The sequence below is a fragment of the Rhinatrema bivittatum genome, chromosome 6 (genome assembly GCF_901001135.1).
Source record: "Rhinatrema bivittatum chromosome 6, aRhiBiv1.1, whole genome shotgun sequence".
NCBI lineage: Eukaryota > Metazoa > Chordata > Amphibia > Gymnophiona > Rhinatrematidae > Rhinatrema > Rhinatrema bivittatum.
Genome location: NC_042620.1, coordinates 17,231,272 through 17,247,718, shown reverse-complemented (window position 1 = coordinate 17,247,718; position 16,447 = coordinate 17,231,272). Strand labels below are relative to the sequence as shown.

Here is a 16,447-nt window from a genome sequence, read left to right as displayed (position 1 = left end):
AACACCAAGTAGAGGGGAGGCGGTAAACTAACAGGTTAAGGACGCGGCAAAATAGCGGGTTACAAAGGAGATAATCTGAGCGCGCGTCACAGTATCGGAGGGGAATAGCTAATTCCTTCATTAAACAGCTAATTCGTTCATTTACATATCATATACATGCTGGGTGCGGAAAGGGTTATGCGTCTGTTTTAAGAAGCGCTAAGGACGCGTGAAACTGGAGACTGTATCGCTGGATCGCCTTACGCGTCTGAACTGGGCGCTCACAGCAGGTTACAGACGGGAAATCTTCAACCGCACGTTACAGTATCGATCTGTAAATTGGTGGACAGGGGTTGTGAAAAGTAGGGGGTGTGTCCCGTCTGTGTATTTCTGTATAGCCTGTACAGTGCTATGCAAGGCTTGACTCAGTCTGGCTGTTGCGGTTTCTCCCTGCAGATGCAGCGAGTGGGGAGGAGCAGGCAAAGGAGGTGGGCGGCCAAACGTCATTTCGTAGGGGGTAAGGCTGGGGCGGCTGGGAGTGCACCGGGGCTGGCATGTCTGGCGGTCATGCTTTCTTCACAGTCATGCGCTGCTGGTTCCGGGGCCGGGAGCATCATAAGAGCCTGTTGCAGCTCTGGTAGGGCCCTCAGGTCCGGCGTGTATCACCTCGTACGTCTCCCGGGCGATTAGAAGGCCGTGGACATACTGAACAACTGGCCCCGGCTCGACCTGCTACCTCTCTTCGGGTCTCTAGCCCGTTGTTCTCCGGACAGGGTCGGCGAGTCCTGGAATCCTTGTGGGAGACGTGTCCAGGTCAGTTCCATGTGAAGAGAAAGAATTGCTGGCAGGTCCTCCGCCAGGGGAATAGCGAGGAAGGCGTCCTTTAGATCGAGTTCGCTGTAACCGCTTGGCTTCTGCTGGGATCTGAGCCATGGGGGATATGGGTTGGGGACCAGGGCAGGCCTGTTGTTATGACCGCCGGCCGCCGCGGACCTGCCGTGCGGGTGAGTGTCCGGACCCCGGGGAATGAGAGTGTGGGGGGGGCCAGGGATGAGCTCAGAGGGATGGGGAGGGAGGAATCAATGTGTGGGGGGCCAGGGATGTGCTCAGAGGGGGGAATCAGTGTGTGGGGGGGGGCCAGGGATGTGCTCAGAGGGGGGAATCAGTGTGTGGGGGGCCAGGGATGTGCTCGGAGGGGGTGGGGAGGGGGGAATCAGTGTGTGTGTGTGTGGGGGGGAGGGAGGAATCAGAGTGTGGGGGGCCAGGGATGTGCTCGGAGGGGGTGGGGAGGGGGGAATCAGTATGTGGGGCTGGTGTTTTTTTAAATTTCTTCTGCACCACTTTTAATTTCATCTAATTTTTTTCTCATTTCTTCTCCCTGCAGCAGTTCACCTCTGTAAGAGAGCCTGTCCATACCTGCTGTTTCCGTCATTGGCTGCTGCGCTACTAAATGGATTTGATCTGCTATAGCTAAAGTAAGGAACTAAAAGATCCTGCTAAGCGTGGGAAGAGGAGCGTGGACTGAAAGCAGGGATTCAGACTGTTGTCAGCAATGAGAGTCAGGCTGGGTGCAGATTTTGTAAGTGTGACCTTCGTGCACATCCCGCAGACCTTCTGCAACATGCAAAACCTTAAGCTCCTTTGTCATCCACGCCACTCACAGACACTGGTGTTTCAATTTCACGTGTTTTGGGCTTGTTTTGGGGGGAAAAAGTGCTTGTTCTTTCATGAAAACCCGGCCACCCTGAAAGTGAATAGCCTGGGATCCGTGTCCTGGCTTAGTGGCTTTTAGAAGTGGGTGCAATAAGGACTTTGTCCCCATGCAGTGGGGGACACCCTCTCTCTCTCCCCTCCACAGGCTTTCCTGGCAGCCGGGCGGGGGGGAGGGGAGAGCAGCTCACTCACAAAATCCCCCTCTTTCATTAGTGACGCAGCACAGACAGAACGGGGGGGGGGGGGGGGGGGGTTTGTCCCTTTTGTTAAAGCTGTAACCTCCCCACGCCTCCACCCCCACGCCGCTAGCCTGCTGGCTACAGGCCCCAAGGCTAAAGAGAGTTGCTCAGCACAGCTGGGCCGGGAAGAGAAAGCCAGCAGTGGGGGAGGCTGGCACTGCCAGCCCGGAAAGTGACTAAGGACTTGTGTCTGGGGTTAATGACGCGGCTAACGAGCAAACAAAAAGTGTTGACATTAGTGGGGAATATTTTGTCTGGCGCTCTCAGGTTAAGGCCAACATCGGGAGCGAATGCCTTAACTCCCTGGGTCCTTGGGGCAGGGCAGCCTTTTCCCTCTCGGCAGTCTATTTTATTTTATTCCCCCACCCCCCCGGGCTTGGAGTTTCCCTGGCTTGCACTTGCCAGTCTCCGATCCCACAGGAAATGAGCCTGCAGTTCCCCAGCTCTTCTTCCCAGAAATACTTGCCCGTGTCAGAATAAAAATGCTGGGCTCGGTGTGATTGGCGTCCTTAGGATGCCAAGACTGGGCTCGGGCCCAGAAATGGAGATGAGCGTGGGACCCGGCGCTGGAGGAGCAGGGTAATTCTGCTTTATTTAAACAACGTTATGTACATGCACAATCTTCACACTGTTTAGAAGAATGCACGTGAAACTTTCTGAAATTAGTACTGCATGACCCGAGCACGCAGGTAATGCTCTCAGGTGACCCCAGCATGCTCTCCCGATCTGAGGGGTGCGCTTTTCTTTTCTCGGTCCCTGATTTTCAAGATTCCAGGTCCACCTCACTAAAGTAGACCCCTCACACTGAGATTTCCAGTGATGCCTGCATTCCCCCCCACTAAGTGGGAATCTTCCTTCGTTAGGACCTACCTCCATGGCATTTTAGAGTTTGACAGCTTTTGAAACTTCCCTGCTGTCTCCGACAGGGCTCTCTCAGACCTGGCATTTGAAACCAAGCCAGTGATGTCACCTGCCTATGGTCTCACCTGCAGACGTCTTCCCTCCTGGGTGTCCCTTATGCATCTGAACTGCCCTTAGTAATGGGCCTGCAGAGAAGACCTGCAGCAAAGCTCTCCTGACTGGATCTTAAAGCCCCCTCCCAGCCACCCACTGATGACAGGGACACCATGCGCAGAACGATACAGACAAGACAACCATTTACTAAAAGTCCTTGGGATACCGCAGTGCCCCAAAGCCTCAAGGAGGTGGCCAATGTCAAGCCTGATCCCGGCTCAGCAGGTAAAAGGGAAATTCCTCTTCTCTCTCCCAGTGCCACGAGCTCCACCGCGCAGGCCACACTGTTGGCAACCTGCCTGCCTTTCACAGGACATGAGTGTCCTGGGAGGATGAGGGATGGGGCCACTGCAGAGAAGTAGTGCAAAAGAGCCTTGCTAATAATTGTAGTCACTGCCTGGTAAGGCTATGGGGCTCCAACCTGTTAAGTGCTTAGAGTCAGACGTAGGTTTCAGTAAGTAAGTCTCATGGCATCTGGATCCCCATTGAGTAAGTCTTAAAGATGTCCAGTCGAATTGTGGATTGTGGCGTTGAAGCCAAGGAATCCCGAGAACTACTGGGTGGATGGCTTTACTAAGAACAAAGAAAGTGATTTGTTCAGTATGGTCGGGTGCAATGTAGCAGTTTATAGGTACTGTGTGATGCGTTATTCTCCCAGGTAATGGTTCCCCGTGGATAGAAGAGATGATCAACGGTGTGGAGCAGAGTTGAGTGGGAATCTGGAGTTGGTCCACCAGTTCTTGTAGTATGAATTCTCCCCCTGCACCAGAGTCTATCAAAGCCAACGTGTTAAATCCATGTCCCCTGATGTCCAGGGTGGCTTGTACCGTGAGTGGGGAGATGAGACCTAGAGTGACTCCCCCTGAGAACCCTAGGCTTTGGAGTTTCCCGGCCGAATAGGGCAATTGGTAATACGGTGACCAGATCCTCCACAGTAAAGACAAAGGCCTGCTCTACGACGTCTCAGACGTTCCTTGGGTGTTAAAGGTCCTCGGCCTAATTGCATGGGTTTGGCCACAGGTCCCTCCGGAACGGAAGATTCTCGTGAAGTAGTGGAGAAAGAAGGTGGGACATAAGGAGCAGCCGGGCGTCTCCGTGATCCTAGCGTCTCCCGGGCCCTTTCTTGTAGTCGTCTGTCAATCCGTGTGGCTATTTCAATTACTGTATCTAAGGAGGATGGCAGTTCACGAGCGGCTAGCTCGTCCTTGATTCTGGCAGATAGTCCCTCTAAATAAACTGATCGTAGAACCGGTTCCTCCCAATGAAGTTCCATCGCCAGTGTCCGAAATTCGATGTTGTAATCAGAAATAGATCGTCCTCCTTGTCGAAGATGCAACAGATCCGTACTGGCAGCAGCTTGCTTCCCTGGTTCCTCAAACGCAATTCGGAACAGTTCAAGAAATCGTGGAAGATCCTGTAATACTGGATCCAAGCGCTGCCAGAGAGGAGAAGCCCAGGTCAGAGCTTTACCTTCAAGTAATGAGAGAATATAGGTGGTTTTATTTATATCATCCGGAAACAGAGTTCGTTGAAGGCGGAAATGCATGCTGCACTGATCCAGGAATCCCAAGCATAGACGAGGATCCCCGCCATATCGAGGTGGCAAGGGTAGAGGACGAACAGGCGGATGGTAGCTCTGAGTAACAGGCAGAGCTGGTACTGGCGGAGGAATGGGAGCCGGAGGACTGGAATGTGTTGCTACTACAGCGTCCAGCCGAGCGTTGAGTCGTTCTATTGAAGCAGCCATGGATTCTAACATACTTTGTTGCTCCATGATCCTCTGGGCCAAATCAGGCACTGCTCTTAGGGCGGAGGCCTCAGCCGGGTCCATGGCCTTGGCTTACTGTTCTGACTCGGGAGGTGAACCCTTGGTCCGGCGAGGGATGAAAGTCCTCTCGTCGGAAGGTGAGGCCAACCACGAAGGTCACTGGAGGTGATTGAAGAAAATCTGGATGCAGGCGCCTCCTGCAGGTAGTTTAATCCAGATAACTGGCGCCTCCAGCAGGTCGAGAGAACAGAGGTTGGCACCTCCAGCGGGTCGTGGAAACAGAAGCTGGCGCCTCCAGCAGGTCGTGGAACCGAAGAGGTAACAGAAGGCAGTCCGGAGAACAAGAACCAGCGCACTCCGCAGCCAATCCAGGAATCAAGAGCCAGAATACCCCGCAGTCAGTCCAGGTGTCGAGAGCCAGAAGAATCCGCAGCCAGTCCAGGGGTCGAGAATCAGAGGAATCCGCAGCCAGTCCAGGGGTCAAGAATCAGAGGAATCCGCAGCCAGTCCAGGGGTCGAGAATCAGACAGTGTCCGCAGCCAATCCAGGAGTCAGGAGCCAAACAGGAACGAAAGCCAATCCAGGATTCAAACAGGAGCAAATCAGGAACCAACAGCAAAACACCACTAGAGCCAAGAAGCCAAGGCAAGGTCTGAAGGCACAGACCTTGCCTTAAATAGTTGATTGCAGATGGAGTCGAGCAGGAAGGAACCCCCTACTTCCTGTAGGGGTTCCTTTAAGACCAGGCATTAGTCGCCCGCGCGGCCCTAGAGAACTTCAGGGGGCGTGGCCAACAGAGCCGGAGGAACGCCGCGGCCATTTTGGGAGCAGCAGTACTGCCGCTGAGGCGGGCGGCAGACGCCAACCCCGAAGCCCGAGCCTGGCCCTGCCGTGCGGGTGAGTGTCCCCACCCCTCCGAGCACATCCCTGCCCCCCCCCCACACACACACTGATTCCCCCTCCCCACCTCCTCTGAGCACATCCCTGGCCCCCCACACTCTCATTCCCCGGGGTCCGGACACTCACCCGCACGGCAGGTCGTCCCCCCCCCACAGCACATCCCATCAAAAGGGACTCGCAGCTTTCCAACTCACTCATGACTCCTTGATCATCCGACCTCCCGTTCGCATTCCACACTTCTCCATCCTCATAGCATGAAGGCTTCCCTGGTATCTTCCACTCAATGGACCTCCTGGGGCACTCGTCATTTCGGAATCACCCTGATTCCTGGCCATTTTCCCTGTGGGGAGCACCTATCTCACCTCCACCCCGCCTCGGATCAGTTCCTCAGAAGGAAGAGAAAAGCCTTCAACATCCATGGCCTCGGGGCTCTCTCTCTCTCCTCTGCTTCCACTGGCAGGGTCAGCAGGCCAACCAACCTGCAGGCTGGCCACTCCAGGTACCTCCAGGTCCTGGAGGTCCCTCCCTATACCAGCCCCATACAGTAAGGCAGGAAGAAAAAAAGGCAAGCTCCTCCCACTTTTATACCTCCCGCTCAACCATTTTCCACAAATTGCATACCCGGGATTCTTGAAGGGGCCCACGCACCTCGTAACCCAACAAGAGTTTGCAGTGCTCAGCCTATGAAGTGCCATCCAGTGGCCAGTTGGGCTAACTACAACTTCAGTGTCAATTTACATAATAGGCCCTGTGTCTCCCCCACCCAGGCTAACTTGTGCAACTGGAAACCAAAAAGAGGGTCCAGTTTGGGGGATTTCCCTACACATATTCATTACTTGTATCTTGGAAACCAGATGGCATAGGAGTGCCTCCAGGACAGGACGGAAATCTCTAGTGTTTGTACGAAAAGCCCTGGGAGATGAGGCTTAGGGTCCTAAGGAGAAGCAAGAGAAGGGGGGTAGGATAGAGACATTGAAATATCTCAAGAAGTGCGCGTTTTTCAGTGGGAAGGAAGTTGTAGAACAAGAGGTCATGATAATAGACTGCGGAGCAAGACCAGAAAATATTTTGTCATGGAAAGGATGATGGATGCATGGAACAGTCTCTCGGCGGAGGCGAAAGACTCCGCTGAGAGATGGATTCAAGCCTGGGCCAAGCACAGGGGATCTCTACCTAGTTTGAATAAATGATAGAAAGTGGGATCTGTGTCATGGAACAAAATGGAGAGGGGTAGAAACCCAGATGGGCTTTGCTGGTTCTGATTTCCCTCATGCTCTCTGTTTCTACGTTCAAACTCTCTGCATCTGCTGGTGAACTTAGAGTATGAGAGCAGGTAAGGACAAACAGGGCTGTTTCTAAAGGCATTTAGCCAGGTCACGGGGAAAGTGTCCCGATGGAAATTGCCCTCCTCCGATGTGGCTAAATGTACGGGTGGGATCCGTGGATTGTGCAATTTTCGTGGCAGGAAAAAAAGAGGCTGTCCTGTGGGTGAGTCAGGAGGGAAACAGCAATGCAGACGTTCATTTCAAATGCATGCGCACTGTTTTGTGTCGTTCCCCCCCCCCATCACCCGCACATTAATAGTGGGGGCAGAGTACACGGATGCTGTAAATGTTCGCACCTTACACTCGCAAACCGTCAAAGAGAGTCACTGCGGGTCATTTCTCTTTGAAAATACAGGTAAAGCCTGCGCAGTAAAACCAGGGAGTTTGCAGCTACACAGCAGCTTGAAAATTCCCCCCAGGGCTCATTTGCTTTTGCCCATTCTCCCTTCCTGTTACAATATTGCAGACCTCGGCGGGTCTCTAGATTTACCCCTCGTTTCCCCACAACTAAAAATCCTGACTGCGCTCTTCTCAGGCTTTCTTCAGTTCTGTTCCTCTTTTTTTGCCCCCACCATCTCCCCCCGGCCAACCGGCTTCAGATTTTCAGGACGGGCTGATCCAGTCCTGGATTTCCCGCATCGCCAGCAGGGGACTTGAACTTCTTCTGATTGCCCTATTGCAGTCCCTGAGAAAAGCAAAACTACAAGTCCCTGCATGCAATAGGGTTAAACCCAGGGCCGGATCAGCCTGTCCCGAAAACCTGGAGCCGGCTGGCACCCCCTACGTCCCGGGGGAGGGGGGGGGGGAGACTGTCCCATGCATCCACCGCCCTTTCCAGAAAGAAGCAGTTCCCTCTGACCTTTTGTTAAAAAATTTCCTTTCCACTGAAAAAAAACGCAATGTAGATGAATGACATTCAGCGCTGCCTGCCACGAACCAATGCAAGAACCCACAAGTGGCTAGTAAACAATCTTCCGAAGGTTAACCAGTGGGCTATGCTTAAACCTCCGCAACCTGCGTAGCTGCTACCCCACTAACGTCTATATCCACGTCTCCTTTCTTCCGCGTGCAGGTCAGGGAGGGGGGCATGGGGGTGGCCCTTTGCGAACGGTGGGCTCGAGCCCCTGCATCCCAGCCTCTCCCCCCCATCCCCCGGTATCACCCACCAGCGATCGCCTCCTGAGCGGAACATCGCACTTGGCCTGGGCTTCTTGGATCAGCTCATTGCATGAAGTCACTGGAAAACGGATGAGGACTGGGGGTGGGTGCGGGGGGGGGGGGGGGGGATAATGAGGAGATGCTTTATCAGAGCCAGAGCAGCAACACAAATTTTCCTAATGCAGTGCACTCACGGCAGGGATTTCTTTCTGGTTTTTTTTCCCCTTGCTAATGTGCCATTCAGATGAACGACTGCGTTCAGTTTATAGAGAACAGCTCTGCCGAGTTTTGAACTTGCTGCACTATCTTCAATGCAGAAATGGAAACTTGCATTGAGTTTCTTAAGAGCATAAGGACTTTCGTTAACCAGGTTACAGGCAAAGTCACAAAATATGCATAGCCTTAAGATGGCAATTAGCGGGCTGGCCCCTTGGCTCAGTGAAAAAGGTGTGCACTGCCCTATGGAAAATCCTGGGTTCAGTTCCCAAGGTCAGGTCCTCCGTTCCCCAGGCCGGCCAGTGCTGGGGGATGCTGCGTTTACAGGGGTTAGGGAGTATCAACGCTTACTCAACAGTGACACCTAAAGGCCAGACTTGGGACTCCCATTAATTGTGGAGTTTGTGGTCCTTGTTACTTGGATGGCTGAGCTGAGTTAGAAGGGGGATATAAATTTATTTATTTAAAGAATTTTTATATACCGGGGCACGTAGCAAAACATCACCTCGGTTCACAGTGTAACATAACATAGCAAATAGCTTTACAATGAATATAAATAACGGTTCACAATATAAAATGATATAGTAGCAGGCTTTACAATAGATTATTATCTGCTTGTAAAATATATACAAGAGACTGAAATATAAATAGACTAAAATAAAAATAAAACTGAAATAAAAAGACTAAATATAGGGAGAACCCCCAACACACACACACACACACACAAACACACACACTCAGATAGTTGCAAAAGAAGACTTGTGGCTCTATGGCCCAGTAGACGACAATCTCAAATAAGCTGGAAATTCAAAGGTTGAAAAGGAACTACCAGACCAGAAAAGGAAAGGATGTAAACCCGGATCCATGCCTAAAATATGGCAATAGAGCATACGATTAGATAATAAAATACTTGATTAGATGACTGAAGAATATTTACAGCTTCAGTTCGAATTTCCATTTAAAGCCAATAAATAATAAGACCCAAACTTGTGACTCCACTTCTTTAGTCAAGCCTCTACTTTCCTCTGGAAGCAATTTATTTACACTGAATTTCTTCTTCTCAAATACCCCAATTACTTCAGAATTATCAGAATGAAGTTACTTCAATCCTCCGTTACCCTTCCCAGTTTATTTTCCCAGCTCTTCCCACTGAAGGTGGTTAGAACATAGTTCCCAGTAGGGGTTATCAGAACTCGGTCCCAGAATCCTCCGGGTGGGCACTTCTCACTCCGCTTGCATATGTTGCACCCTTCTGGGTTTGCCACTAGATGTCCCTAGCATCCCATTAGGCAGCTGAAAGGGCCACCACTGTCCTTCAGAGGCTGAAAGGGCCAGCACCTCCTTCGGAGGCTGCCTGAGTGGGACTGAGATAAGATTAAAAAAAAACCTCTAAATAATAAATAAAGTAATTTTGCCTTTTCAAAAAACATGCGGGTATTTTTTAGTCTCCAGAAAAATATCCTGCACAAGTTAGCAGGTGTAACTGTGTGTGGACAGTGTTCCTGGGATATTTTCCGGAACTGAAAACGTGCCTGTTCTTTCGCTTTGAATATTGGTGCAATGATTATCTGTGCACTTTCTTTCTACCAGTGTGGGCGGCGGTCTTACAATTACATCTCAAACGTTCTGACTAATCCAGTTCTCACACCCTGTTGTTTTCAGCAAGGGCAAAGATTGAACTTGGACCCTTAAGAGGGTAATTTCCAGAAGGGACCTCTGCAGGTAAAATAGTGTTTTCCGTGCAGAAGTGGCCTCTTGCAATACTGCCCGCCCGATATGCAGGTAAATGTATCCACGTATGCCATGTTCGTACGTAAGGTTCCCCGGACTGAGCGGAGGCGTTCCTGCGGACGGAGTCTGGGGAAGGGCTTCCACTTGCACGCCTACTTTTGGAGTTTAAAAAGATTGTGCAGAAACGTTCACGAAAAATTTGTGCGGCTAATTTCAGAGGCGCGTCTTGTGCGGGTAGATTTGGTGGGATTTATTTTCAAAGCTGAAAATGTAGGGGATCCCTACGAAGGGGTGGCCTGGTAGAAAGGCCCTGCGTGCAAAGAAGGAAGGGAGGAAGATCCCATCCGTGCAGGGGCGGACTGACTGTGTTCTGGACTCCCAGGGAAATAGGGGTCGTTGGACCCGAATCACCCATCCGAGGCTAGGGGAGAGAGCGCAGTGGGCCCTCGGGCACCGCCCTAATGCGTGAGTAGTTGGTCTCCCTGCATCTATGCCACAGTCACCCCCCCGTTTGAGGCTGCTGCAATGGTTGCTTCCTGCGTCTGTTTAAAGACTGAGACCGCTAGAGGTAGTGTAAAGACGCTTCCAGGGTTATTACCCTAAGTAACGCTGGAAGGGGCCCGGGATCGCAGAGCACAGCAGTCACAGCAAGGACAAGAGGGCTACGTGTGGATGGGAGGGCGGGGGAGGCAGAAACGGCAAATTTAAAGATTTATTTTTTTTTAGCGGGATGGGAAGGGGTGAGGCCTGGGCCGGCGGTGATCTTGTGCAAGTTTAAAAGATTGTTTGTAGGTATAAGCCGCCTTTTTAGACAGCGGAGGGAACGGGGAGGTAGAGACATGTGGTAGTGGTGGTGGTGGTGGGGCATCAGGCCAGGAAGCCTGTGGCTTTTTTTTTTTTCTAAACGATTCACTACTTAACCCATAAATCTCTGAGGAAATACAGATAAGTCGCTACTTATCTGGCTCATGAGAATGAATAACTTTAGGCCTGCTCTGAAGCAGTTATCTGGACATGCCCAATATTCAGCTAAGTTAGCCAGGTAACAAAACCCCTCCCCAGAATGCCCCTTTTATATCCGGCTAAATTATAGCTGGAAAAGAAGTTGTCCGGCTACAATGTAGCCAGAAAAGTGGCTGGAATTACCCAATTTGCCATTTAAATGGATTAAATGGCTTTTGAATATGGACCTCATAGATAGCAGGCCTAAACTTAGGAGCCTTACTTTTATGACCCTAAATTTATGTGAATTTTCTGCTGAAAATTTAGGCACCTAATTTAGAGACCTGAATTTAGGAGCTCAGCTTTTTTGGGAATATCAGCCCCGGAGAAGTTAACGTCTAGCAATAAGATGCATGGTATTTATTAAAACTGGGACAATAACCCTACCATTCATAGCAACTCAGGGTGGCTTCCAAATTCTAATCCAAAATAAGGAGGATTAATCTAAGGGAGCTCAGAACCACAGATTCACTGAATTACCCAGTGGACTTGTTTTATGGATGTTGTCTGAAAGACTTTTGTATAAGAGTGCCATATTTTACATTCACTCCAAATCATCAGTTAAGTTGTATTGGAACACCAGCTTTGGGTTGTTTGCTTATTGGCAGGTATCAAAGAAGCAGCAACTCAATGCCTGGGGCCCAGGAGGTTAATCTCCCTTCCTCCCTTCCTACCCCTACAGAGATTCCTGTAGAATTGAGGCTGAAGAGACTTAGTAAAGAGGGAAAGTGGGAAGACCCCAGTCCAGGGATTATAGAAAATTAGTGTAACTTATGCACATATTTGCCAACCTTTTTTAGGCGTGATGTGTGAAAATGACCCCAGGAGAGGCATTTCCATAAGTAAAATGGTGCTTCACCTAGGCAAATGGCTAGTTATATAATTGCCCGCCCGATATGCGGGTAAGCATATGTCTGTATATTACGCAAATCGTGAGAATTTATTGATACCATCTGTTAAGTCACAAGTCTCTAAAATTATTTGTGCCATTCTGTATTCTCTATATACGAGCAAAGTTAAAGCAATTATACGCCATCATTGGTTGATTTTAAGTCATGAACTGATGTTTGAAGAACCGCCGGTATTTACTATAAAACAGAATTGATCATTACGAGACCATTTAATTGCTTCATACCTTACAACGTTAGATATAAATTCCGTAGTGATAACTGGACAATTCCGGTGTGGGTTCTATTCAGCTTGCCCTTATTTGAGCTCACACAATTTTTGGTACAATCACAACAGCGAGAATACAGACTTCCAGCTAGATATGATTGTTAGTCATCGCAAGTGATTTATTCAATTTTGTGCCCATGTAATTGAAAATATATCAGACAAACTAAAAGATGGGTCAGAATGAGGATTTTAGAACCCATGAGTTGTGTCCGCACAAGGAAGGAAGGGGCCCCTTTGGTGAGTCATTGGAAATCAAAGGAGCATACAGTAGAATATTTAACATTTCTTGTGATTGCTCAGATGAGTCTTAAGAGAGATAGTAACATCTCTAAAGTATTGATACAAAAAGAACAAAGATTTATCTTTGAATAGCAAACACTGGAAGATATTGGTTTGAATATTGGCCTTGAATATGTGGCATTGAATTCGTACAGTAGCTGCAAGAAAATGTTTAGTGCTTGTGTTATCCTCAAGTTGGAATTTGGCTGTCATTAAAATACACCAAAAAGTGGGCAGGAATTTGATAAGATTGATCAAGGGAGGCAACCAATAGTTAAATACTACATAGTGTAGATGGGTGTTTCTGTCTCTATAACCGCCGCTATGAATCAACCCGCTTGCGCGGCATTTTTGGAGCCATCATCATAACAGACGTACTGAGAAGATTAAAAAATATGTAACTTGTCACAACAGGATTTTGGTAATTGCACGGTGTCTTAGGGAGGCATAGCTTATATCATCTGAGTGATGTTTAATATCGTGTCTTGTTGGCAGGTCATAGTGGAGAGGTTTTTTCCTCATTTATGATAAGAGTAGAGAGTGGCGATAGTGGAGTTCCAACAAGGTTAGAAGCAACAGTTCCCATATAGGCTAAAGTGTAATTCGTTAATGAATAGTGAGCATGTACTGATATAATCTTTGATATAATACAGCACATTATATTGTGGTGACTTATAATATGGAAGATAAATGGAATCAGAGGTGGGAAAGGAAAAGTCAGAAGAATCAGGTTGGCAAAGATTTTTCAATATTGTTCTTCTTTTGAGTAACACACTGCAGTTAGCGGTGTGGCACAACCTCTATTAATTTTTTTTATGTTTTGTTTTTTACAGATTGGCATGATTAGCATTACAAATCGGAATATTGGCAGCTAATGGAGATTTAGATCTTGAGATATTGAACATTGCCAATCATTCTGCATAACAACATATTCCAATATATTTGATATGTTTTTTGGAAAACAATCATTGTATGGTGGTAAAACTGTTTTTTGGGTAGAGTGTGGTTTTTTATGGGTTGGACTTATCCCCTGAAGAAGCGGCATATGGTCATTGAGAGTAATCCAATTTTTAGTGGGGTTATGTGTGTGGATTGGGTATTGTTCATGTTTGTGGGGATTTTTACATTTTATATTTTGTACAAATGATTTAAATAGGTTTTGTAAACAATGAATAAAATGTAATATTTCCATAGATGTTTATGTCACCACTTTGTGTATATTTTGTATATTACTTGCCTCCATACTCTACACTAACTTCCACAGAGCTTGCAGTCTCTGAGGTCATAAGAATGCGCTTGATGCAGAAGGAGAGATCCAACTGGATAGGGCAGACATAACCAGAACCATCAACCTGTAACCCTTAGTTGGGTGATAGGTTGCTGACTCCTCTTTGTTTCGGCTCCCACCCTATAGGTTCCCTCCCATCAAGTATCTGACGGTCCTCACCGATTCCTGTGGAGATCTTGGATTGTCTTGAACTCAGTTCAGGGTCTTCTCCGCCATAGGAAGACAGACCTAGGGAGAGAGAATAGGGATACTCCCCACCCCAACACTTCCTTATAGTGCAATATCAGATGCAGTACCACAGGAACCGTCTTAGTGGCCGTCTATACTCACCTCAAACTATGGAGCAACAGGGACAAAGACTTGCTTTACTCCTTCCCAAACTCCACACTTTCAAGGGAGAAGAAAGATGGACTTCTCTCTTTAGCCACCGGCTTCCTTCCTTGGAGCCCAAGAGGCTGCTTTCCTCTCCATCCCCTAAGCCTTTTAATTGGAAAATCCTTCAGCTGCTCTTACCAAGGACTACACCACTGTTGCCACCCACAGCAAATGGTTCAGTCCAACACACTACTCTGACACCTTCAATACTCGCACATTCAATGGAAGGAGCAGAGGCCTCTTTATAGGAGCTGTTTTCTTCACAGACCCTACAGTGGGTATGTGGGGGAAGGATCGTGCAGGTATAAAGCATATAATGCGAGGTTTCCTAAGACTAGACTAGTCAGGTACAGAACAAGCCATGGAGAAGACTGTCCAGCCAGAGCCACAATGTCAGCGAGGCGTCCGTCAACAGAATCCGTTCCTGTTTATCAGGAACCTCACAGGAGCATCAGGGACAAAGCACCCGAGCAACGCCCCAGAAAGGGTAGAAAGGAAGACAGAATTTCAAACACAATATTTAATTGCTTTATGTTAAAAGGTGGTGAAACAAGCAAATAAACTAAACTTCTCTGATCACAGGTGGAGAATTCACTACTTCTCTGGTGACTTTTGCTCTGACTGATCTTCTACCATCAAAGATGTCTTCCCGGGGCTGGCCTGCCGGCTCACTGGCAAATGCCGTATGTTGCCACGTAGAAGACCAGCTGGGTGCCATTCTGAGCCCGGCCTTCGCTCCCTGGGTGGGACTTGGGGGGTACGCACATAACTGGTTCCAGAGTAAGGTGCGGTCTTTGGCCCTTGGCCAAGGACCATTGCTGTGATGGTAGAGTTAGCCGGTGGATGGGGAGCCTTATGAATGGAGGGGGGAGGGAATCCAGGCAGTTCAAAATAAAGGCTTGTGGCACCGTAGCCCAATAGTGGCCTCTTCCAACAAAGCTGGAACGCCAAAGGAGCAGGAGGCGACGGCCAAAAAAAACAAAACAACCCAAAGAAAAAAAACTCTTTCTTTCTGTTTGTCATTCATCCCCACATGAGGTGGAATTCACATCCAGATGCTCTGGAGACTGGAACTGCTCTGCTGAGGTTCTTTTGGTTCACTCACCTTGAACATGAGCTCCGTGGTTTGGATGCACGCGGTCGCAGCAGGACCAAGAACCAGCTAGAGCTGCCAGCTGGCTCCGTTTTTTCCCTGACATGCTGACCCAGTCCTGGCCTTACCTCATCGCATGCATGGATGTGGAGGTTTGCAGTCCCAAAGTAACACAGAATAATTCAAGTCCGTGCCTGCAAACAAGCTAGGACCAGGACTGGGTCAGCCTCTCCTCTAAGCTGTGGGGTGTGTGCGTTTGGCAAACACTAGACTGTCTGTATTACTTGTAGTGCCTCCGTTTCCCCTTGGTTCTACAGGGCAGCCAGTACCAGCATGGTTGAAGAAAGGAGCTCAAAACCCAAACCCTGGACAGGACCATTAAACTCTGGCAGTCAGAAGTCACCATCTGGTGACCCGGGTCTTGCGGGGCTCCCGGAAGCCAGCTTCACGGCCAGCAGCTGCGGAGGAGAGGAGCGGCCACTGACTCTGACTGTGCCTGGGCTCTGCCAGTAAGCAGTAAGTCCCCCCTCTCCCCTCCCACATCTTCTCCATCCTTCATCTCGGGCTGACGGCTCCAGGTCCAAGATGCACGTCCGGGCAGTCCAGAAAATGGAACGGTTCATCTCATTCCAGAAAGCAAATCAGAAGCTCCATTCCCAGGGAAGGGAGCAGATGTCCAGATCCTGCTGGGGAAGCAGGTTGCAGCTGTCAGTGTAACTCCCCGTAGCCCTGGGCTTGTGGTTCCCGTGCGGTTAGAGAGCAAGACTTTATGATATTAGCAGCTGTGGACCCTGGGACTCTTCCCCATCAAGTCAATTCATGCCACATCTCTGCTTCTGTAATTATTGTCACCGACACTCTTTTCACCAGCGCTGCCAAGGCTTGCAGTCATCTCACCGGCCTGCATCAAAGCTGCTTCCTTGATTACTATGGCAACCAACAAGCAAATCTCGCTAATCTCAGACACAGGATAGGTTGGGGCGTTTTTTTGGGGTTTTTTTTTCATGTTTTTTTTAAAGTACCAGGAAATATAGGAAGGGAGGTAATGAGCTTCCAACTCATCTCAGAAATAGGAAAGGGCAATGAACTGAGTTTCCTTTCAAAGCAAATTATTTTTACACATTTTTTTTTTAGTGATTGGGAAAGATGCTGGAGTGCAGTGCAAGCTCTCTTCATGCAAACACTGCACGC

General features: G+C 49.0%; 1 long non-coding RNA gene across 1 annotated transcript in view; it reads left to right on the top strand.

The window, feature by feature from the left end:
• The first annotated feature begins 553 nt into the window (after positions 1-553).
• Positions 554-16,447, top strand: part of LOC115093417 — a 93,953-nt gene continuing 78,059 nt past the window's right edge. Inside the window, exons 1-2 of the long non-coding RNA XR_003857305.1 lie at positions 554-792; positions 1,364-1,558. This is a non-coding gene — a long non-coding RNA (uncharacterized LOC115093417). The remainder of the gene's footprint in view (positions 793-1,363; positions 1,559-16,447) is intronic.